The sequence below is a fragment of the Nicotiana tomentosiformis genome, chromosome 2 (genome assembly GCF_000390325.3).
Source record: "Nicotiana tomentosiformis chromosome 2, ASM39032v3, whole genome shotgun sequence".
In the NCBI taxonomy this organism is placed as follows: domain Eukaryota; kingdom Viridiplantae; phylum Streptophyta; class Magnoliopsida; order Solanales; family Solanaceae; genus Nicotiana; species Nicotiana tomentosiformis.
In genome coordinates, this window is record NC_090813.1 from 151,860,890 (window position 1) to 151,868,129 (window position 7,240).

At 35.1% G+C, this 7,240-nt stretch overlaps 1 long non-coding RNA gene across 1 annotated transcript; it reads left to right on the forward strand.

Moving 5' to 3' along the window:
- The first annotated feature begins 410 nt into the window (after positions 1-410).
- On the forward strand, positions 411-2,370 carry LOC104084963 (uncharacterized). Its single transcript, XR_011414344.1, has 2 exons — positions 411-548; positions 1,948-2,370. It is a non-coding gene; the product is annotated as an uncharacterized lncRNA (long non-coding RNA).
- The last annotated feature ends 4,870 nt before the right edge of the window (positions 2,371-7,240 follow it).

Consider the following 7,240-nt stretch of genomic DNA (forward strand, 5'->3'; position numbering starts at 1 on the left):
AGCTATTTATAAAGCTGTGTAACCATAGCATTTTCCCACCGAAATTTCCCACGAAAAAATTGTTAGTGGCAATTCCCACCGAAATGCAATGGGAAAATTAAAATATCCATTCCAGAAAAAATAAATAACATTTCCCATTGACTATCCGTGGAAAATTTTTGGTGCAAAAATGCGCGTATTTTAGTTCCCTCTGGTTCAGTGGGAAAATTTATTAAAAAATAATTATATAGAAGTAAAAACAAATTCCCAGAGAAGATAGTGGGAACTTAAATAATAAATAAAAAAAAGTTTTAAAATATTCACACAGACTCAGTGTGTATAAATTTTTTAAAATTTTTATTTTTTTTATAATTATGGAAAATATTTCCCACAGAACTTTCACACGGTAGTAGTGGGAAACTTATTATTATTAACGTTTTATAACATTTCTCTTAATATATTCATTCACATAAGGTTTTAACTTGGTCTATTTAGAAATGGGTTTTCCCTTAGGCCCCCTCTGTCGTCTCTCTCACTTCATGAACAGAGAGTTTTCATTCTATTCCCAGGTAAATCGACCTCTCTCTCTCACCCGATCGATCTCCTTTTTTCGTTTTTGATTTTCGCCATAAAATTTCGAATTTTAGGGATTTTATAATGTTTCAAACCCTAGGTTTAAAAAATTAATGCATCCTAAAAATTAAAAAATTTAGGATTGAATGTTGAGTTTGGTTTCTAGTAGTAATGCGTCAACGATATTTCTGGTGCTTCAACGAGATTCGGATTTCTAGTAGTAATGCATCAACGAGATTTACCATTTCGGTTAGCGATGCTATAATGATATTGGATTATGATTTGAAGTTTTTCAGTATTGCTGGATACATGTGCTTGTAACTATTGCTGGATACATATACTTGCTCGTATAATTCTGCTTCGTCATCTTATTATATTGACATACCCGATGACCATAACATTGGGAGGTGCTCTAATAGCGAATCAATTTTTATTTGACCAATAAAATAGTACTCCCTCAAGTGTAAGTCATATGCGACGTTTGTAATGTAACCGCATTCAAAGGAAGCAATTAACGTACAAAGACTAAGGCTTATGCTAATTCTGTACATCTCCTTCTAATCTGTTCATATTTGATTGAAATGTCTTGAAAAGCAACTGAAATATTAAATATTTTCAACTTGCAAAGCTCCCCTTTCTTATCGTGGCATACTGTATTAAAAATGGTTTCCCCTCTTCTTATTGTTTTTGTTTACTTTCCTCTTTGTTTTTTTCGAATTCAAGAATATATCACTGCTAATACTAAAGGAGAATGACCAATACTATTCATTGTCACATTCCTCAACGAGAATATGATTCTATCTCTACAAGAATTAGCATAAGATATGGAATCTCCAATTACTGTTCTTAAGCCATGTTTGGATATGAACTTTTTTTTGTTGATGTCCGCAAACGAGCAAAAGTTTTCAAAGTCAGAGTGAAGTTGAATTATGTCAGATTATTTTACATCCCTGCCACATTTACATCCCTATATGCAGGTAGAAAAAGACATAGATCAAACTATGGAGAAAAGTGGAGTTATGTCAGATTACTTTTTGTTTTTGGTTTGTCATTGAAACAGAAGCCTTAGGTCTTTATTGCTTGTGCAGTTGCCCTTAGTGAAAAGTGTATAAAGTAAGCTTTACTATCAAAATCCTGACCAAAATTCACACCATGTAAGTAACTAAATATGTTGAATTTCAACTCAAATATTTCAAAAATAATAAGTAATGTGATACAATTATTAATAACTTCCTCAAGAATTACTTGTTCTATGCATTAAATGTTGCTTAGTTATTTAAATACAGCATAATACTTATTCTCATGTTTACGTTAAAGTTTGAGAAATAAAGATACTTACTTGTATAATTTTCTTTAATAAAATTTACTTTTCTAATAATTGTAATATTTTTACAGAATAATTTCAATCAAATCTTGGAGGAGTTCATTCAAAGTCCGTCGATTGATGATCAAGGTAGGCCAATCCAACCAACCCAAGAGGAGCTCATGGACATGTGGATTAAGGCGGTTGGTGGCGTGCATAAGGGGAGAGTCTACGGCCTTGGATCAGAGTTTAGTCTCAGTCATCATACTTCTGGATTGTGTGGTTCTTATTTTTCCTCACATTGCTCTTTTGATGTGGATGAGTTTGAGCAATTGAATAGGAAGGTGGCTATCACGCCCCAAACTCGGGGAGCACGACCGGCGCTCAACCGAGAGAACCCGGCCGAGCAAGCCTGTTAGATTTCCTTCTACCCAAACTCATCCATGAATAAAGAGGAGATGTACTCCATTAATAAAACACTGAAAAGATTTTATTAACAACTTCCTTTTTATTCACATTAGCAGCTTCATTCATAATTTCCAAAATATTACGAGTTTATAGAATTAATGAAAAACATGATTTCCAAATACCAACATTTCTAGTTCAATTCCCCAACACCAACCACATCCACAACCTGTCTACGGAGCCTCTAAATACAATAGAAGAGTAATATGAAAATGCCGGCAACAAGGCCCCGGCTATATCTCAAAATACAGTACATGAGAAACAAAAGATACATGACCCCGAAATGAAGTGGGGCTCATCAAATCAGCTGAAAAGAGTATACTGCTATAACTGATCAATGCCGCCTGTTGTAGAACCACCTTCATCCATTAAAGATGCAGCGCCCTCGGCAAAAGGGGCGTTAGTACTGTCAAATAGCACTAGTATGTATAGCTAAAAGTCCTCTTTCAAAATAGAATGCCCATATAAAAAAAGGCAATACATAGAAACAGCAAGTCATAATCAACAATATCCAAATGTTCAATTAAAATATAATAATCTTCAAAATACGAACATCATATATAATTTTAGTTGGGAGATCATTAGCACCGATATACCACCGTCTTGGTTAGCACAGAGTCTGATCACGCCCGATCGGCTAGGCCATCTCCCCACGGACAATGTGATTTGACAGGTGATGCGAAAGAAAGTTGTTACCAAGAGTAGTACCACCATGTGTGCAACATAGCGTCTGATCTCCACCCGATCAGCTAGGCTGCCTTCCCACATATGCCATGCAAGTTGACTTTTCCAATCCACAAAGGTTTCAGTTTCATCCCAATTAAGGAGAATAATATCACAATTTCCCAAAGGTTCCAATTTCATCCCAAATAAGCGAAAATAATCCCAATCCACCCCTACACCAGCACGTGTAGTTTCAGGTGTAGGCCTTATGACCCACCCTTCCTTAGTATTGCTAATGATGCTCCCAAAAATATTTTTGATTTGATTTGCAAACAGAAATATCATAAATACAATTGTACTCACCTCAACATCTTTCACATTGTATAAATTCTCATTAGTATTTTCAGTCATTCAAAACGACAATATTTCCTTGGCACATTAGGCCATTCAAAAGATTCTTTATTCCTGGCACGATTGCCGTATTTCATATTCCACACTTTCACCTCTTTCAATTTCAAAGATCACCATCAAATATCAACATATAGAAAATTTCAGAAATCATATACTTCCAATCCATTTGAAATGGGAACTTCAAACACAAATGGTTTCTTATCAAAGAATGGGGCATACTGACCAACAATAGAAACACACATGAAAAATCATAAACAGTCAATACACCATTTACTCTTGCAATACTCTTCCCCAGAATTGACAATATACAATTTCACCACATGAGTATATAGAACTCGAATCACACTAGATATATTTATAAAGCAAAGCATTAGTTAAAGCAATCACTAATGGGTATGAATTGAGTACTTTGCTTTTAGGCAATTCTATCTTGGAAGCTATTTGTTTAAACAATTGAGTCGAGGCTCATTTCATATTCTTTATCGCATCTTCTCAAATCATTTGCACTACTAGCCATAATCATAACTTAAATTCTTGGCACTTTGGCCACACTCTATATCCCCAATTAATTTATTTCACTTCCAACCATCTTTATAGATTATCAACAATAAGACATTTTCAAATCAAGACTTTAGGTACACATATGAGCAATTAAGAGTCTTAAGAATATTGAGATTTACTCACATAATTTGGCATACTATCTTTTATTGAAAAACGACTCAAAGCCATAACCTTTTAATACGCAGCCCATACTTTGAAACTTACGGAAATATTATGGAATTCAATTCCAAGAGAGAAAGTTTAGCCAACATACCTTGCTTTGAGCTTTCCTTAAATTACTATAATGTTCCGAAAATTCTAGCAATTCCAATTTATTTTGAGACATAACAAAATTGAACCATTATTAGGAAAATATTCACGATCTCAGCTCATTTGAGCATTTTATCAAACACTAGGTGTGTAAATCTAACTACAAGGTTCTTCTACAAGATTTCCTTCACTTCACAACCCAATATTTACTTATTTTTGCTAAACAATCTTCCCACAAACCTTATTAGTACAAGCATGTATAAATAATGCTCTTATACCCAAGAATCATACTCCAAATCAACCATCTTTTACCCAAATTCGAAATTGGAAACTAGGGTATGGAACCTTACCTCTGAGATGAAGATCTTGTGATTAGCTTCCTTGATGCTTGAAGATTAGTGCAAGATTGGATGATTATAATGTTAGGTTCTCTCCTTCTCTATCTAAAATGCTCTTACCTCTCTCTAAAACCCTCAGAAAAATATCCCAAAATAAGCCCCAAAGCCTATTTATCAAAATGGTGTCGGGTTATGAAAAGAGAAAAATTAACCCTCCGAATTCAACTATGCGTTCGCACAATGGACCGCACAATTGGTGTGCGGGTCGCACAATGGTCGCACAATGGATCGCACAATTGGTGTGCGGGTCGCACAATGGTCGCACAATTCGATGCCCAGAACTGGGCTGTTCTGGTCCATTCCGCGACTAGTTTGCGGTCGCATAATCATTTTGCGATCGCATAATGGTCGCAGAATTTCATTCTAGCAGCCTTTGGTAATTTGGTCATAACGTCTTGTAGGAATGTCCATATGACAAACGGTTTAAAGCGTGGAAAAGTTGACTCAAAGTGCTTTAATTTGATAGGTAATACACCATATAACTCTTCCTATCAAAATAGTTATGATCGTTTGAAATTAGGTCTTGTGCGAACTCACTTGAAACTTTATTCCATCATAAATATTTCAACTTGACTTAGCCATGGGGCTCTTCTTAGACCATAAACCATTCTTAATGCACCTCATACATATATTATCATGATCAATTGATATCATTCATATAATAGTCCTTGTCTATATATAAAATAATATAATTAGCGCACATCGACTTTCTTAATAGCGCTTAAGTACTTCAAAATTTTTCAGGGTGTTACATTCTCCCCCACTTAAGAATATTCGTCCTAGAATATTTTACAAGTCCCTTATAAGAATAGATTTACCATCATTTTACCTACAACCATTATACATAGGCACTTATAACTACATCGGTCTTATACATCCTTTTCAAAATTTCAACTTACTTATGGACCTTAAGATTTGGCTATCTTTACAAATTCTTAAAAATTTCGACACAGTTTCTCCTGTAACTGGGCATATCCACCTGTCAGAGAATCTCAGAAATCAATCCTAACAATATATCCATTACTCAACAACGCATCACAGTATATATCAACACCACCTATCTCAATATTAGGGCATTACATTAACCAAAGTGGTATCTTTACATGAAATGTACACATTTAAACCATAATACATAGAAGGTACATTTTTGAACCACAACGATTTGGCTCTACAAACAAGTGAGAATATTTCCTTTCCTCAACACTTTCGGCCTACGAGATGATCTCCTGAACTTGACGGAGATCATAGCACTTGACGGAGGCAATCTTAACTTCCGGACTTATCTAACAAGGATAGCAAATAGTTGCTCCTCATATTCCAATTATCCATTAACTTCACCTTCTTAGACATAGACACATGAAACATCGGGTACACGAAGAACAATAATAGGGAAACATCATACTCATAGTTTGGCCTATTTCCTTTCAAAATTTCATAAGGCCTAATGTGACTACACATACCTTACCTTCCTTAACAATTCACCTAATATATTTATAGAGAAAATCTTGAGAATAACCCGTTCACTTTCTTCAACTCTAAATCACTTCGCCGAATTTCCAAACTAAACCTTTGGCGACCTCCAACAATTACTCTAAGATGTGCTAGCTTTAATATTACCATAAAACTTCCTATCTAATATGTTTCTTCACTGGATAACGCTTCTTCTTTGACATGTTTGACCCTTCAACCCCCATAGGTTACTATAAATATGAACAATGAGGTTCGAGATTGGGCTGGAATTGTTTTCAAGATTCCATCAATGTGCTGAGCAAAGTATCTCAGGAGGTTATATCCTAAGAGATATGAATGTTACTACCCATAGTGCTGACATGGTTAATCATTGTGATGACATCATTGATTCGACAAATGATGCATAGAGTTACCTAGTAAGCATTGATAATGTAGGAAAAATGTTCATGATTCTGTGATTTAAAAGAAATGAGTCATGAAAAGGACAACAATAATTGTTTCATTTCATATGTGCCTTGTTCGGCAATAGTAGGCCTCAAAGAGAAATAGTTAAGCACATGACACCAATCGTCTCCTGGAGTGTAGGAAAAATCCGTTTAACTCGGAATGAGAATATTCTAGCAACCTGAATGTGATATGAGTTTCAAAATACATGAAGTTGTATTATGCTCGTAACATTAACTAGCACAAGGAATCTATGCCCCAAGCCCAAGAGGATGAAAAATAAGTTGAGCACTTGTGATATTATTATCATTCTGACAGCTTAACCCTTCGCAATAGTTGATCCTATATGAGAGGACTAGAGATACAACAAACTTGTCTTTCAAATCAATATGCTCATCATAAAGCTGTTTAACTTTCAACCACACACGAGTGAAATCATGTAGATAGGACATCTTAATGGTTGGATGAAATCATGTAATGGTTAGAGAGAATGTACACTTTGCTATGAGCTAGACATGTTCCTGCCATAATAATTCTCCAGCTACAATACCAGGCCACTTCATGGGTAACTACAATTCTAGGAACAAAGTGAGTTACACACTGGGACATGATCTAGGTGGATATGAAAGTCATACTGAGATGGGTGAACCAAAAAGATCTTCCTGTGACAAATTCACGAAAAGCTCAAATTCCCGAGAAACTTTATACAAACAAGTGACCATTT